The sequence below is a fragment of the Ostrea edulis genome, chromosome 3 (genome assembly GCF_947568905.1).
Source record: "Ostrea edulis chromosome 3, xbOstEdul1.1, whole genome shotgun sequence".
NCBI classification, from domain to species: Eukaryota; Metazoa; Mollusca; class Bivalvia; order Ostreida; family Ostreidae; genus Ostrea; species Ostrea edulis.
The window spans coordinates 1,264,207-1,280,883 of record NC_079166.1 but is presented as its reverse complement, the minus strand read 5'-3'; the positions used below and the strand labels follow the sequence as shown (position 1 = coordinate 1,280,883).

The 16,677-nt window shown below is 34.5% G+C and overlaps 2 long non-coding RNA genes across 2 annotated transcripts; both read right to left on the bottom strand.

Moving 5' to 3' along the window:
* Positions 1–3,704: 3,704 nt before the first annotated feature.
* Positions 3,705–4,326, bottom strand: LOC130053106 (uncharacterized). Its single transcript, XR_008801574.1, has 2 exons — positions 4,226–4,326; positions 3,705–3,763 (listed from the first exon to the last, which is right to left on the bottom strand). It is a non-coding gene; the product is annotated as an uncharacterized LOC130053106 (long non-coding RNA).
* A 5,525-nt stretch (positions 4,327–9,851) lies between these two features.
* LOC125673415 (uncharacterized) lies at positions 9,852–11,619 on the bottom strand. The gene is made up of 3 exons (XR_007369526.2): positions 11,566–11,619; positions 10,963–11,016; positions 9,852–9,955 (listed from the first exon to the last, which is right to left on the bottom strand). It is a non-coding gene; the product is annotated as an uncharacterized LOC125673415 (long non-coding RNA).
* Between the last annotated feature and the right edge of the window lie 5,058 nt (positions 11,620–16,677).

Below are 16,677 nucleotides of genomic sequence, written 5' to 3'. Positions count from 1 at the left end.
ATATATATATATATATATATATATATATATATATATATATCTGCTTTCAGCATTAGGCAGGTACATCCATAAAATCATACTTAGGCAGACATATATAGTCCATCTTTAAACTTCAACATTTTTCATCATGCATTCGATCATGTTGTTTAGCTATCACCCTATTTGTAATTTTCAAATCAATTAAAGTTAATATACCAAGAATGAAAGATATACAATTTATGATGTCTGCCTAAGTTTTCAGATATCCGTAGTAGTCCTTAGGCAGACATTGTATATAATTTTATACAATTCCATCGTAAGGTAGACAATATATTTTATATGCGCAGTAGGCCTTGGGCAGACATTCTATATTCATATAAATTTATACAATTCCACCAGAAGGTGGACAGTATTTTCCAAACCAGCTGAAGACTTTAGAGAGACGGCATTTAAACTACAATTATGCAAAAACTGCATGCGATTGATTTCCAGCACAGATGAAATACCGGCCAATTTTTCAAACATCTATAACTTTTGTGTGGCTACTGTTTTTTGGGACAACCTATCTTGGAATACGATTTAATTATTCAAGTTTGCTATCACTGAAATTATACCTGATAATGCATATCCATTCAATTTCCACAAAAAGTTGTAGAAAATTTGCCTCTGATAAATCTCTTTATCTATTCAACCAGCTTTTCTGCAGCAATTTTGACTAATTTATAATCTTTACAGAGTCCAACAAATTATCCATAGCAATATTAATTAACTTTGATCATGTCATTCGCATTCATTTAAATAACCACCATCTGCACTGTACACGAATACTGTTATACAAAATAATTACTTTCAAAACAGTACATAAAAGACAATTTAAAAGTTAACTTTAACATGAAATTTATTCATTATATAATTGTTACTTTGTAACAAAAACTGGCATGTCATACAAATCATTTTCAAGTATGGTTGCTGGTCAAATATTATTAAAACATACAGGATTTTCATCTATTTCATGAAAAATTACAAAAGGCATATCAATCAGAATTTAATGCATTTCATGAAATAAAAGGCCCACAGGCCTTATTGGGTTCATGAGAATTAATTAAAAGTATCACTAGCCCAAGGATTATGAAATCTTGAGAAAAATTCCTGTTCTGCATACCTAAATTAAATCCTAACATACAAAACAGAATAAAACAAGATGTGTTCATAAAACTTAAATGCCCCGAAAGTGCCTACACAGTCCAGATGATTGATTGTGTATTGTTTAACGTCCCTCTCGAGAATATTTCACTAATAAGGAGACGTTATATATACAACATTAAATAATATGACTACTTTGGACCTGTGTACAGTCAAAACCCTGGGGTTGTGTAAATCACCACTTTGGTATATCCTGTTCTGCTTCTAATAAGCATGCATTTAGTTATTTACCATATCACATAAAAGACAATAGTTGGCCTTATCCTGGAAACTAAACCCTTGTCCAGGAAATCATGTATTTTACAATTTTGGTTAAGGACTACCACATATTAATTTAGTTTCATGTTAATATCAACCTTTAAACAAGAGGCCCATGGGCCACATTGCTCACCTGAGTTATCATATATTTACACATAGGAAATATGGTTTCCCTTATTGTGGCAAAACCTGACACCCCGGGGGCCATGATTTCAACAAACTTTTATTTGAACTATGGCATAAAGCTTCAAACTTGAATCTGAACTATATCAGGAAACTTCGATGTAAATTTGAACTCTTCTGGCTCAATGGTTCTTGAGAAGAAGATTTTTCCTATATAAATACATATAAAATGTGGTTTCCCCTAGTGTGGCCCCATCCGACCCCCAGGGGCCATGATGTGAACAAATTTGAATCTGCATTATGTCAGGAAGCTTCCATGTAAATTTGAACTCATCTGGCTCAATAGTTCTTGAGAAGAAGATTTTAAAAGATTTTTCCTATATAAATACATATAAAATATGGTTTCCCCTATTGTGGCGCCATCCGACCCCTGGGGGCCATGATATGAACAAACTTGAATTTCCATTATGTCAGCAAACTTCCACGTAAATTTCAACTATACTGGTACAGTGGTTCATGAGAAGATTTTTAAATGACCCCACCCTATTTTTTCACTTTTGTGATTATCTCCCCTTTGAAGAGAATCTGGTCCTTAATTTGAACAATTTTAAATTCCCTTCAGCTAAGGATAATCTGCATTAAGTTTGAATGAAATTGGCTTACTGGTTCTGGAGAAGAAGATTTTAAAAAAATTTCAGTGTATTTTTACTGATTTGCTATTATCTCCCCTTAGATAAGGGGGTTGGCCATCATTTGAACAATTTTGATTCCCCTTCACATAAGGATGATTTGTACCAACATTGGTTAAAATTGGTCCAGTGGTTTTGGAGAAGAAGTTGAAAATGTAAATGTTTAACAGACAGACAGACAGACTACGGACAAAAAGCGATCAGAAAAGCTCACTTGAGCTTTTAGCTCAGGTGAGCTAAAAGATATCTTATAATTGTGTAACGTAGTTCCACTCTCCTGTGATGTCATAAGATTTCGCAAAGTCAATGATTTGATAAGATTTATGCATGATGGGAACATAAATTTTGTTGAAGTCTTTTTCAATAGTTATTGTAAAATATCTTGTTAACCATACGATATTTCAAAAGTCACGTATGAGTTTCGAAATACCGAATCCAAGGGTAATAACTCCTTTTTCATTAAATTATTTATCAATTTTTTATGGATAGATTTCCTTTACTTTTCACAAACATATTGTATATTTTTTTAAGAAACAGTTTCATGAAATTGTTATGAATACCATTATATCGTTTTAACAAGTTTTTGTGATAATGAAATGTATTTAAGGACAATTGTAATTTTCTGACATCAATAACAGGTATATGCGTGCTAATTGATAAATCTTTTTATCAATACTGCAACATACTTATCTTATCATTTTTATGTGTTACTAAGATAATCATTAATCAAATATAAGATTGAACCTATAATTCTACAGTTGTGGAATTACCTTAAAGGCATAGGGTCTAAAATATTGGTGAAATGTTGCATGTTCCAAAAAGGTGGCGAAATTTACGATCATAGTAACTAGAAAATCAAACAAAGTTCTTCAGAATGTTTACAAACACATTGGATAACGATAGTAATTACAAAATAATTCCCTGTTCTCATTTGCCTAAATTGGTACCCTGTTGATTTCGCATCTCTTATGTTTGTGTGTAGCCAACAATCAGCGGGGTACCAGTTTAATAAATTGTCCTCCTGACAAAAAATTTAAATAGGGCTAAAACGTAAAAATGACTTAAATTTCAAAGCGCTGCAGCTATAGATAACTCATAATTAATACTACAAATTTGTTTTTTGGAGTTCTTCTTGCAAAATATTGTGATGTCATTTTTGAGATAAAAGATAGATCCTATGCCTTTAACACATATGCACTATGTATACCAAGTTTGGTCTTACCCCAGAGTCAGAAACCCTTCCCCATGGATTACGACATCTACATTTTTAGTAAAGGCCTTCCTCCTCTACCTGACTATGCATACGTTTTTCTTACAAAATGTTCAATTGTTACCTGAATTTACTCAGAAGACAGGTCACCAGAGATTACCTATATGACCTAAAATTCTTATCAAAAACCAAAATTGTAACCAAATAAAAACTATTCTGCCATAGACAAGACGAAGTCTGCAGATAGCTAACCGCCTTTTAATGTTGCACAGGTGCAAGTGAAAGTGAAAGTGGTAAAAGGCTACAAACAAAACAAAACAATCATAAGTTCACAATCATAACACACATCAATATACAATGTATATAACATGCAAATACATGCATGGTATCCTCCAAATGAAATATAAAGTCATCTGATATCTAATTAATTCAGTATCAAATATTGAGATGAATGACACACATAGCAGAAGGTAACTTATGCCGATACAACTATGACACTAATGGTGAACCGTAGAATGTAGGAATTGAATAAATCAGTAATATTTACAAGAATCAAGTATGTATTGCAGCAATACCATCAATTACTTATGACTTAAAGATAATTATGCTGACTCTTGACTAAACACATGTTGCATGCGTATGATTGACACAACTCAATTCGATGTGCAATAATGTGCAAATGTAAACAATAGATCATAATTGAAAATACAAATATATCAGCACGATAAGTACAAATGCTTTACAAATAAATGTAAATACTTACACCGTGGCGAACCAAAAAGAAAAGATGAATACACAGAATGCTCTAAACATTGCTGGCGCGAAGAAAAAACGTGCGTTAACTCAAAATACAAAAGAGTTCCATCCTCTCTTATACAATTAACTCGTACATATGTAATTCGTATAGAAAGAGAATGTTTCGCAAGTTGATTCAAACATATGACATGACAAAAACATTCGGGTAAGACATCAATGTACATTTGAATTATTGGTGCATTACTACCCTAACAAGTATAGCATTGCCTCATTATTATCAAATATTATATTTCAATACATTTAAAAATGAATACATTATAGGTCCAACAATTATGCCTTAAAGCAGCATCATTAAGTCAAAGAGCACAATATATCATCTCAATAAGACAAAACACAAGAGAACATTTTGAACTCAGATAATATACATATGAATCAAACTGTAGTGGTCATTTATCAACATATTTTCAAAACAATTATATTTAAAGAGAAAATATCATAGGCAGTAATGCTCACATGAGATAGTCATAAACACTAAACGAAAATCCTATAACAATACACAGTTTAAACAACAGAGCACTTAGTTCTATTGCATGGCATATATTATGAACATGGTAAACCAGGATTTACCCTTTATATGTATACCAAAACCAGCGACAGTGTATATTTTGTGATCATTTGAACTACATTTCTCTGAACAAAATTCTAAACAAAACATGTCAACATAACATACTAGGTTATGAATATTCAAAATGGTACTGGATTCGTTTGTACCTTCCAGTTTCAGACCAATTTTTAAATTTGGTAATTATGAAAGGCTTTAAACAAGAGGCCCAATGGCCACATCACGCACCTGAGTCACCTTAGCTCATATTTAAAGATTTTCCCTATATATTTGTAAGTAAAACTTTGATCACCCTTATGACCCCATCCTACCCTGGGGGCCATGATTCTAACAAACTGAAATCTGAAATATATGTCAGAGAGCTTTCATGTAAATATTAGCTTTTCTGGCTCAGTGGTTCTTGAGAAGAAGATTTTCTTTATATATTCGTGCGTAAAGATTTTCCCTATATATTTGTAAGTAAAACTTTGATCCCCCTTATGACCCCATCCTACCCTGGGGGCCATGATTCTAACAAACTGAAATCTGAAATATATGTCAGAGAGCTTTCATGTAAATATTAGCTTTTATGGCTCAGTGGTTGTTGAGAAGAAGATTATCCTTATATATTCGTACGTAAATCTTTAATCCCCTAATGTGGCCCCATCATACCCCCCAGGGGCCATGATTTCATGTAAATCTCAGCTTTTCTGGCTCAGTAGTTCTTGAGAAGAAGATTTTTAAAGATTTATCCTATATATCAGTGTGTAAAACTTTAATCCCTTATTGTGGCCCCATCCAGTCCCCGGGGGCCATTATTTGAACAAACTTGAATTTGCACTATATCAGGAAGCTTTCATGTAAATTTCAGCTTTTCTGGTCCAGTGGTTCTTGACAAGAAGATTTTTAAATGACCCCACCCTATTTTTGCATTTTTGTGATTATCTTCCCTTTGAACGAGACATGGCCCTTAATTTGAGCAAACTTGAAAGTCCTTCACCCAAGGATGTTTTGTGACAAGTTTGGTTGAAATTGGCCAGCGGTTCTTGAGAAGAAGTCGAAAACGTGAAAACTTTACGACGACGACAGACAACGGACACATTTTGATCAGAAAAGCTTACTTGAGCTTTTGGCTCAGGTGAGCTAAAACCTGTGTAAAAAATACCATCTGTTTACAGAAATTCCTTGATATAAGCACTACATCTGTCATTTCTATTCATTGTGTGACCCAACAAAAATGGTTTTATTTACTTCAGATATATATTGATTTTGAAAAAATATAGAGTTCTTGGGGTAATTTATCAAAAATGTATACATGTGTTGGAGATTTAATTTGCCTGAAAAATCATAAAAGACTAGATTTATCAAGATATTGGACTAAGCAATAAGCACTTTTAAAGTGTAAAATAACCAACATTTGAATTTCCAATTTTCTATATTCACAAGAATCGATCCCGAGGCAACCAGAATGGATATCATAGCTCCTGTGTCCAAACACACTGAAGATTTCATAAATTTCCAGAAATGTTCTCCCTCCTTTGTTCTTGTCTTTGCCAGAGGTCTTTCTTCCTGTAATATTATATACATGTACTAGATTTATCACACCTAAGTGTCTATACAATATGCTTAGCACTTTCAAAAAGATGACTTTCCCGAAATCTGAATTGATATAACTACATTACATAATCTATATGTTATTAAAAGATAAATATGGGATATCAGAACTAGATAATTTTGGAACTCTTCAGAAAAAGAAGTTACGAAAATTATACGTCACTTGGGAAACTCTTGTATACAAATTAGTGATGGCTAAAGACAACTCATTTCTGATATAAAAATATATGCCTGATTTAAAAATTATTTTTCAGAATGTTGCAAGTGAATGTCTTTGTACTAAAACATGAGTTATTGGATTAAATTTCTGATGTTTGGTAGCAGAGATAAACACAAAAGAGAAATTCTATTTCCTACACCGTATGCACTTGTATGGATATTTACTTTATAAGATTTTCTTGAGTTATAACAACCGACCGTTATGAAATGATATAATAAATCACAATAAATTATTTATAAATATATCTCCAGAAATGTACATATACATGTAGCAACATGTAGCCCCCCCCCCCCCCCCCCCCCCCCCCCCCCCGTTTTCCTGAGATTGCGTTAAATTATCACATACAATATAAAAGTTTGTTATTAGTACATGCAAAGATCGATTCATTAGCTGGTCACTTGATATAGTAGCGGTGAATAGTACTGGAAATGTAAGGCTAGATTGATTTCAACTCATGAACAGAAGAATACACCCCCCCTCCCTTGAACTGTGACTAAATACATTGGTATCATGTCACAAAGGGTGCAACGATTAACCAAGACACGGTATATCACTGTAATTTTATGCAACGGTTCGATTCACGATATTTTACACTATACCGCAGTTTGGTATTCTCTATCTGGATTAATTTGAACTGTCCAATTTGGCTTTAAGATTACATGTATGTTGTAACAAGAGTACCACGAATGGTACATAATATGCCCATGAAAAGCTAATATAAGGTGTTTCCTTACACTATGATTTGTAGAACATGGCTTCAAGTAGTATCAGCAATCAATGTCAGGGTGTGACATACTTTCTTTGCATCATAGAAACATATCATGTACTCTCTATGTAATATTTTCATTTGGCATAAGGTGTATATGTGTACCAAGTTTGATAGTACCAGCTCCAATGGTTCAGTCTTTATCCTGCTACTACTATCTTGACCTTTGATCTTGAGAAACAGTCGACATTCTCCACTTGGCAAAAGGTGTATGTGTACCAAGTTTGACAGTCTTAGCCCCAACAGTTCAGTTTGTATACTACCTACAAGGTTTTCCTACTAAGTGATACTGTGAACTTGACCTTGAAAAACAATAGACATCTTCTCGTCATGGTGATCGAATGTACAAAGTTGAAATATCCTGGAATTTATGGTTTGGTCTGTATCCTGCCCACAAAGGTTTCCTACTTAGTGATACTACGACCTTAACCTTCGATTTCTGACCTTGAAAAATGTTAGGCATCTTCCTCTCATTATGGTGATCAAATGTACCAAGTTGCAAAATCCTAGATGTTACTGTTCAGTATGTATCTTGCCCAAAAGGTCTGGACAGACAAACGGACGATGGTTACCATAAGACACCCTGTCCAAATAAAGATGGTTTCCGGAAATGGAAAAATGTGGTGCCAGTGAATTATTTCTCGCCCTGTGAACCATTAATCCCAAATACGGGAGCATTTTGGACATGCAGTTGTAACAGTAAGGTGCAATTAAATGATACCAAAACCAGCGTCATTGTTCATGAGTTATCATTCAAATTGATACACTTGTAGCATGTTAAAAGTATCGTGATACGTATTGTATTGTCAAGTCTGTATCATACAACGTATCGTATCATGAGGCAAGCGTATCATTGCACCCCTACATGTTACCATGTTTAATACCAGTATTGAATATTAGTATAATAGTTTGATCTTTCACAGTTCATACAGTTGTCTCATATAGTTTTTTTTTTCAGAAATGAAATAATCTTATTCAAAACTCTATAATTTTCAGACCTCTCTCACCGAGTACAGAAAAATACTTGTGTGATTAACAGATTTCATTCATATTTTTAGGGCTTTCCATCTTTCTGTGGACAGTCCTATTGTTATTGTTCTGTTTATTATTTTCCTGCCGTGAAATTTTTTTTTCGTCTTCAGACTTATCGAAAACTTTAAAGTTCATGATATAGCACTTCTTGAGAAACGAATATATTTCAACCTGCGTCATGGAACTTTGACCCCTTACGGAGTTATCTGACCTTTGGCAGAAATCATTGTTATCGCTACTACTTTTTAACCGTAAATGATAGGAGGATGAAACCTTTACAGGTCAATTAGTAGAATCGAAGAACTTTAAATGAAGGGATTAACTGACCGTCAAAAGGAGTTAATGCCCCCTTATGTTTCGCGATTTCTACCTAAAAAATTGACGACTCCTAAAGTATTCGTTGTAGAGGGATGTAACACACTGGAATGGGTTGGGTGACCTTGACCTTGAAAAGCATGTCAAGGTCATCCAGAATGACGAGAAAATGGCACATTTTATACTCTCTTTCCCTCTTCAGATAACATCGAAATATCACATGGGTCAGCAAGGAATTCTCGATTGGTCTCGATATCTTGAATTACAATTCTAAAACTTTTACCACACCACGAATGTCGGCGACTCGCATCGAAAACCCTGTTATCGCTACTCCTACTAGACCGAAAGTCGTGGAGACGCGAGACCTTCGCCGACGAATTCACAATAAAACACTCTCGCACAGAGAAGTTGACACAGGGACACAGAGAACCCTGAAGCACGGTTCTCGCCCCCGAAAGTCTCTGACGTTGTCATTCGAGCCCACAACTTTTTCACGGATCTAGATAGAGACGAGGGACCACTTGTGCGAAGCCCCGTGACCTCTTTGACCTTCAAAATGAGGTCAAGGTCAAGTTTTCCCTGTCATGGAGTTTTCGAGGTTTGACCTTGAAAGTGGGTCAAGGTCAAATATCAAGGCCACACATCAAGGGGCCAGTCTCCACGAGCAAGGCAAACCCACACATCACGCCTATCGTCCCAAAGGAAGAAATCCCCCACCCTTCAAGTGATCTGTATGTTAGATCAGCTGTTTACACCATTTTGACCGGTCACATGCCCAAACAACAGGATTCTAGCTAATCTGACCTACACATACACATCTGACCTACACCCATTTTCTCCATTTCTTGACTGTCTTGTAAATCAAATATTTCCATTTACATTCATGAAAAAACATGTGCCGAATTTCATTAATGTCTGCCTGCATCAACATAAAGACTAAGTTCAGTTGTTGTTTTTTTAATGATAATGATGATGCAACTTTACTCGACAATTAAACTCCTTGACATTCCATCCCGACTGTCATTGTAAACAAATAAACACTTACCTGCAGGGTCAAATGGGATGCAGTATTCCTATTCTCCGTTCAGATCCTACACTCAGAAACTTTATCTAATTCACCAGACGGCATTTTGTTTGAGGTTCTTTTTTACAGCCTAAATCCATATGCATGCCTCCTTGGGTGAAATGACTGAAAGGCATTGTCTCCGTGAATTAGAACACATAGGATGGGCAATTACAAACTGTAAATTCCACAATCCATAACACATATGGTAAAATCCAGTGCACAGACTCCTACCATCTTCTCAACATGAGGCTCATAGTCCCAGCATGCATGAGCAGAGTGTCAGCACTACATGTGTAATCTCTGAAAATGTCACTTCCGGTTTCTTTACACCTCCAAATATCATATCTAACAGGTCTAAAGTCACCCCCACACACCTGCACAAGTCATATTACACTTTTACCCGATATGTGCCGGTTATCCAACACCCACACCCCTTTTTTCCAAATATTTGACCGGTACTATCGTGCGAAACCAAGGCCTCAATCTCCAACACTTCAACACTCAAGGCGGCAAATTTGAATTTCTTTTCTATCCAAATGAAATTGTTTAGCATTTGAACACTACTGAAAAACAGGTGGAAGGTGGGAAGCCCTCTAATTGTTCGCGAACGATTAGTATCACTAGTTATTGATATTTTCCTTTTGCGATTAATGAATTTGAAATGTGGAATTAATTAAAATATTATTTACACAACCCCAGCCTCGATCTATTCAGATGTCCTACTTATACAGCTTTTCCATTGGAACACATCCCAATCTTGATCAATACAAAGACATAACAATATAAAAAATAATTTCTTTCACACTTATGCATCAAACGATATGAAACTTGAACTCAATCTGTAGCTACTGCACTACAAGTTTCAATGAATTCTCGCAAGCATTATGCAAAAATATCTGGGAAACCAATGGGACAGACTGATTGACAGAGAGACGGACAGAGAGGAAACCTAAAATCCACTTTCGTTTTATAAACCGGTAGGGGACTAATAACTGGAATTAGTCTTTGAACTTTATATGGTTATTCTCCTTGATTTTTTTTTATTTTTAAAATATTTCATTTCAAGCAGTCTGTTGTGATGTAATGGTGATATGTGATATATAACCTTAGATGTAAATTATGTTCCCTACCTGTTCTGCCTCTAACTCTCCCATTTCAACTAATGATGTTCATGATTGTTCCTCCTAGAAACAAAATTTTACACATCAAACACATACATGTACATAATGCATATTACAGGTTTTAACACAGTAATGTTACAATGATAAACAAGAGCTTTGGCTACAATCTCCTAAAACATACAAGATTTAATCAAAAGTTATTTTAGTTTTTGTCTCTGTGTCATATTCTCCACTTAATCTTTTATGTTACCCCTCTTAGGAGGACCTCATTTTATTTTGTATGTATATATGTTACCCAACTTAGGAGGACAATATACACTTGCACACATACAATTACAGACACCCTTTGTGCCCTTGGCACTTTCAACATTGTAACTTTTTCTAAGCGGCAACCTATGGAACAATACTATTTTACTTAAGTAATATCATCAACCTATTTTTTCAATGCCATATTTATCATTTTCCAAAACATACATGCTTACAATATATATGCATATATACATGTAAATACATTTTCTACTTTATGTAGACTTGTCACTTCTGATTGATTTCAAAGAGACCGTTGCAATGTGATGGTGAGGTATAATCTTAGATAAAAATTATGTTCCCTACCTGTTCTGCCTCTAACTCTTCCGTTTCCACAAATGATGTGCAGGATTGTTCCTCCTAGAGACAATTTTTTACAAATCAAACACATACTTGTACATAATGCATACTACAGGTTTTAACACAGTAATGTAGCAATGATATGCAAGAGTTTTGGCTACAATCCCCCAAAACACACAAGATTTAAAGTCCTTTTTGTTTTTGTCTCCATGTCATATTCTCCATTTTATTTTACATGTATATATGTTACCCCTCTTAGGAGGACAATATACATTTGTACACACACATGTACACATATGCTGTTTGTGCCCTTAGTACTTTCAACATTGTCACTTTTTCTTAGCCAATGATTTTTTTTTAATTTATCAACATTTTATTTGTGAATTCCATTTCAATCATCTACCAAAACATATCCAAGCATCTGCATTTTCCATTTTTGGAGGCCCAGCTATGCACATGTGTGTGTTTGTTAACTATTATAAAACGTGTTATTTTAAAATTAATTTCTCTGCAAGTACATGCATACTTTAGACAAGATTTTATGTAAAACACACACTAGGAAAACATAAAGTCAGCAATCACAACCTGAACACGGAACAATAAATCAGTGGAATGTATACCTGCATACTGCATGTTTAATACCATTTATGCAGATTCAAGGTAGCTCTACCCTTATGCGACTTATCAATATTAATGATTGAAAGTGGAAACACTGTATTAATTTACACTCGGTATAGTTTGATTTTTATTAGTAACCAAAGCAAATGTATGTGTTGCCACCTTTTTTAAGATGTCAAACATATAAGAACAGAAGTATAGGTTAACATAAAAAACCCACACATTTTCGTAAAGCAGAGTAATAAAACATGAGAAAAATGTGTTAAAATGACAATTTTTTAATGTCAACAGTATATAAAAACAGTTTATTTATAAATATTTGACCTATTGAGTGCCCCTACCCCTTAAACCCCCAAGGGCCTTTTTTCAACTCTCAAAAATTAACCCCCCCCTTTGAAATACAGTACTACTCACCTTTCTGATAACAGAGTTTTTGTTTTTAATCTTTATAACAATCTCTTGGTTACGCACTGAATTTCATAATACATGGTATCTCTAGTTCACCAATACCGGTATCTTGGGAGTAGTGATAGTTTCCATTTACATTGCATTTCAAAGCCCCCCCCCCCCCCCCCCCAATGTTGTTAAAAATAATGCTACAACTTTACTTATTTTTCGAGGCACGTGTCCAACTACTGCACCGTCCTTTACAACAGCAATCGCATATTTATGCATAGGATTGTTGATTTCTATTATTTTAAGAGTTTCTCCCTGGAATGGATCCCAGATTATAGATATCTCTGTAAACATGAAATCCCCTATACTATATTCATACTCGGCCATAGTTGTGCTGCGAAAGTGAAACCGAAAGTTTAGTAAATCGTACGTGGTATTAGTCTATGACACAAACGGTTTTAAGTGAAATTGAAAGTAATAGCTACTACTGTATATTTTAATGTAGACAAGAATGGATTAATTATTAGTGTTAAAAGAAATGAAATAAAATTTATGTGTATATTTAATGGGAATATTTCAGCATATAGTACTAAATAACCACCCCTCCGCCCTCCAATTTTCTAAGCACCCGGGGTGCTCAATAGGACGAATATAGTATGTATAAACTGTGATATTAGGGGAATCTTTGTATAATAGACATACAGTAGAGGAATTCCAGCATAGGAGTTATCGCCCTTTACCAACTGGGCTATCAGGTCATCGTTGAGCAGCCCGATTGACTGCTGCTGGATATTGTACATGTGTTTTCTATCCTGAAGCCTTCACAAGGACAAAAAATAAAAACAAACAACTTGTTGGATAAAAACCAATCACAAATTATGGAAGATCTTTTTTAAACATTTTTATCTACTCCTACAGTTTTTATTCAAATGTTGCTGAAATCGTTCTACTTTCCTTTACTATGTTTATCCAACATAATATGTAAACAATAATAAGCTTCAAGAAATGGTACAGCAAATAAGAAATGAAATGTGCCTTTTTTTTTAATGAATCCATTTAATTCATGAAAAGAAAATCTTTAAAAACAGATAAAAGTTCTTTGAATTTTAATTATAACAAGAAAAAATTAAAACAGTTCATCATTTCATATGATTGTGATAGCATCAGTTATCTGATCCAATATTTCAAAGATTGCATATGGAATTTTTTAAAGGCAGATTTTGAATAGTCATGGACACAATGATTTTGGGATGGTTACATGCATATATCTATACCTCAGGATGTTCCTAATGTAATTTGAGATGTTAATTCATATTTCTTCTGCAATTTGTTTCAAATCGACAGTATATGATTAATGAAAATGTAAATGATCACAGGTCGACCCTTACAGTATATGACAAGTCATTTTAACATGTTTACAAGGAAGTTAAAAGGCACACAAAAAAACCATCGTGACATCGTTTCAAATATTTGAAAACCTTTCTAGTTCAACAGGGGTTTAAAGTAGACAAAATAAACAAATCAGTGGACCATTAAACCCTTAGAACTAGTCTAATTAACCCTACATCTCCAATGAATTTAGAGTGCATTTTAATGCAACCCATATTTGTACACTTCTTTCTAAATCTAGGTAATTTATTATAACAATACTAAATAGTTCATGATATCCATAATTTAATCAATAGATAGATTTTCATAGATCATGTTTTGATTGCATTTTGTATCACTCTAGAATAAATAAATGATTTATTATATCATTCACTAAAAACCCATGAATGTACCCAGTGTTAGAATAAATCAGAATGGTATATTTTAATCATTTACTATCTATTATCAATTATAGGAACTCAATATGCTTACCATTGTATTTTGAAATGTGTACAACAGAAAAGCCACCTTTGTACAGATCAGTCTTAACCCAATCGACACTTTCCTCCTCTAAAACAATAAAAAAAAATGTGTACAATCATGCATTTATTTTTGATGCAGAAAAAAATTGTCATAAATTCTTATTACATGATTTGTTTTATTTCATACAAGGTGAAGATAACGAACAGTGATCAATCTCATAACTCCTACAAGCAATACAAAATAGATAGTTGGGCAAACACGGACCCCTGGACACACCAGAGGTGGGATCAGGTGCCTAGGAGGAGCAAGCATCCCCTGTTGACCAGTCACACCCGCCTTGAACCCCATATCCTGATCAGGTAAGCGGAGTTATCCACAGTCAAAATCAGTGTACCAAGAACGGCTTAACAATCGGTATGAAACACGTCAGACAGCATTTGACCCAATGCGAGGTTGTATTGACGAATTAGATCGTTATGACGACCATAGAATTTGCGAAATGCTGACCACAATCGAGACTGTTGAAACCCCTTTACCATCAACTTGTTTGTCAGTAACATGCCTCGATTTAAAAACTGACTATACACAGAAAAATCTCTTGCGTATCGAACCATTTGAGGGATATAAACACCATTTGCTGGTGATAAAGTAATATTGCTACATAGATATGGAAAGTTGACGATGGGGAAGCTGAAATCTTCCCGTTTGTCATTCAGTTGTGTTGTCATTTGCCGTTAATGTCTACTTTAAATAAAATATCTAAGTATGAAGCAGAAGTGGACGACTCTGTGGTGTCTTTTATTTCGAGCTAACAGGGGTATATCGAATCGACATATGAATGGAAGTTATTATTGTTAATAGATAAAACGTCGTCGATATATCTAAATGTCGAATTGAAGGCCACAGCGAGAGATTTTTTCTTCTGACGTAGAAGTTTTTGAATAAATTCTGCTTCATCTGAATATAAAAACAGGTCAGCTAACAAAGTAGCACAATTCGTGCCCATGGGAATTTTAACAGACTGTTGGAAGACCTGATCACCAAAGACCACGACGATATTGTCAATGAGAAACTCTAGCATATTTTTAATTTCAAGTTCACAGTACTTTTGCGTGGAACCAGAGTGGTGTTTAACAAAGTAAGTTTTCGAATGACTGATCACTAGATAGGAATATTTCCTTTTTCAATTTTTGATGAAAAAGCAACTTTCTATGATTTCAAAAAGTTTAGTCTTTAATCTATCGTAAGGAATGGTCATGTATAGTGTTGAAAAGTCACATGTTTTGATGGTATTGATTTGAGAGCAGTTTTGTGATTTCAAGTTTACTAAAAGTCCTTTAGAATTTTTCAGAATCCACATTTATATAAATGTCTATTTGTGGTATAGGAAATTGTGAACTTTACGTAGCTTTAATAATCTCATTCGGATAAAACTTGATTTCGTGGTAATGTACATTTGTTGAATCAATTTTTCTCCACTTTATACATAGTAATATAAAGATATTTATTCCTGTACATGTTGTATATGCAGTATTCTGTATTTTCCGACCTCCTCTTTGTAAAGTATGACTGTACATGTATGAGAATAAAGCATTAATTGATTGATTGATTGATATACCATGATAAGGCAGTGTGTTGTGTGTCATGTTTTAAGACGTTTGACCCTTACATAAAATGACTAGGCCAAATAATAATATTCTTTGGGTATTTTTGGTGTCCGGACCATAACGTTTTGTCTTTTGACATAGCCATTTAATAGTTGGTATGTTGGTATAACATGGCGACAGTGTGCCACGTGTTATCTTGGATGACCTTTGGCCTTGACCTTATAGGTAAATGTCAAATAATAGAATGTTTGGGGGTATCTTTGATGAACTAGTGTTTCACTAGTACTACACGGAAACGGTTGCGGTAGTTCAGGTGATATATCCTTTGGTTCGGGACCGTGTGGTCGTGAGTTCGAGCTCCGCCCGTGCTGTTGCTGCATGAAACATAGGTAGTGATTGCTCGTTCGTCATACTCTCGGTATTTAGAAATGAGAGTCACGGGTCTTTCGAATATGACCTTAAAAGCAGAGATCACGTGCTGCGACAGGTGCTGCCACGTTAAAGAATCTCCACTGCTTTCGTATTGTGCGCTAAGGATATATATATCTTTGGTACTTCACCTACAGCTGGTGATGTCTCACAATGAGTGAATAATTCTCGAAGTGACGTTAACTAATGACATACTTCCTAACAGTCCCTCGGATAC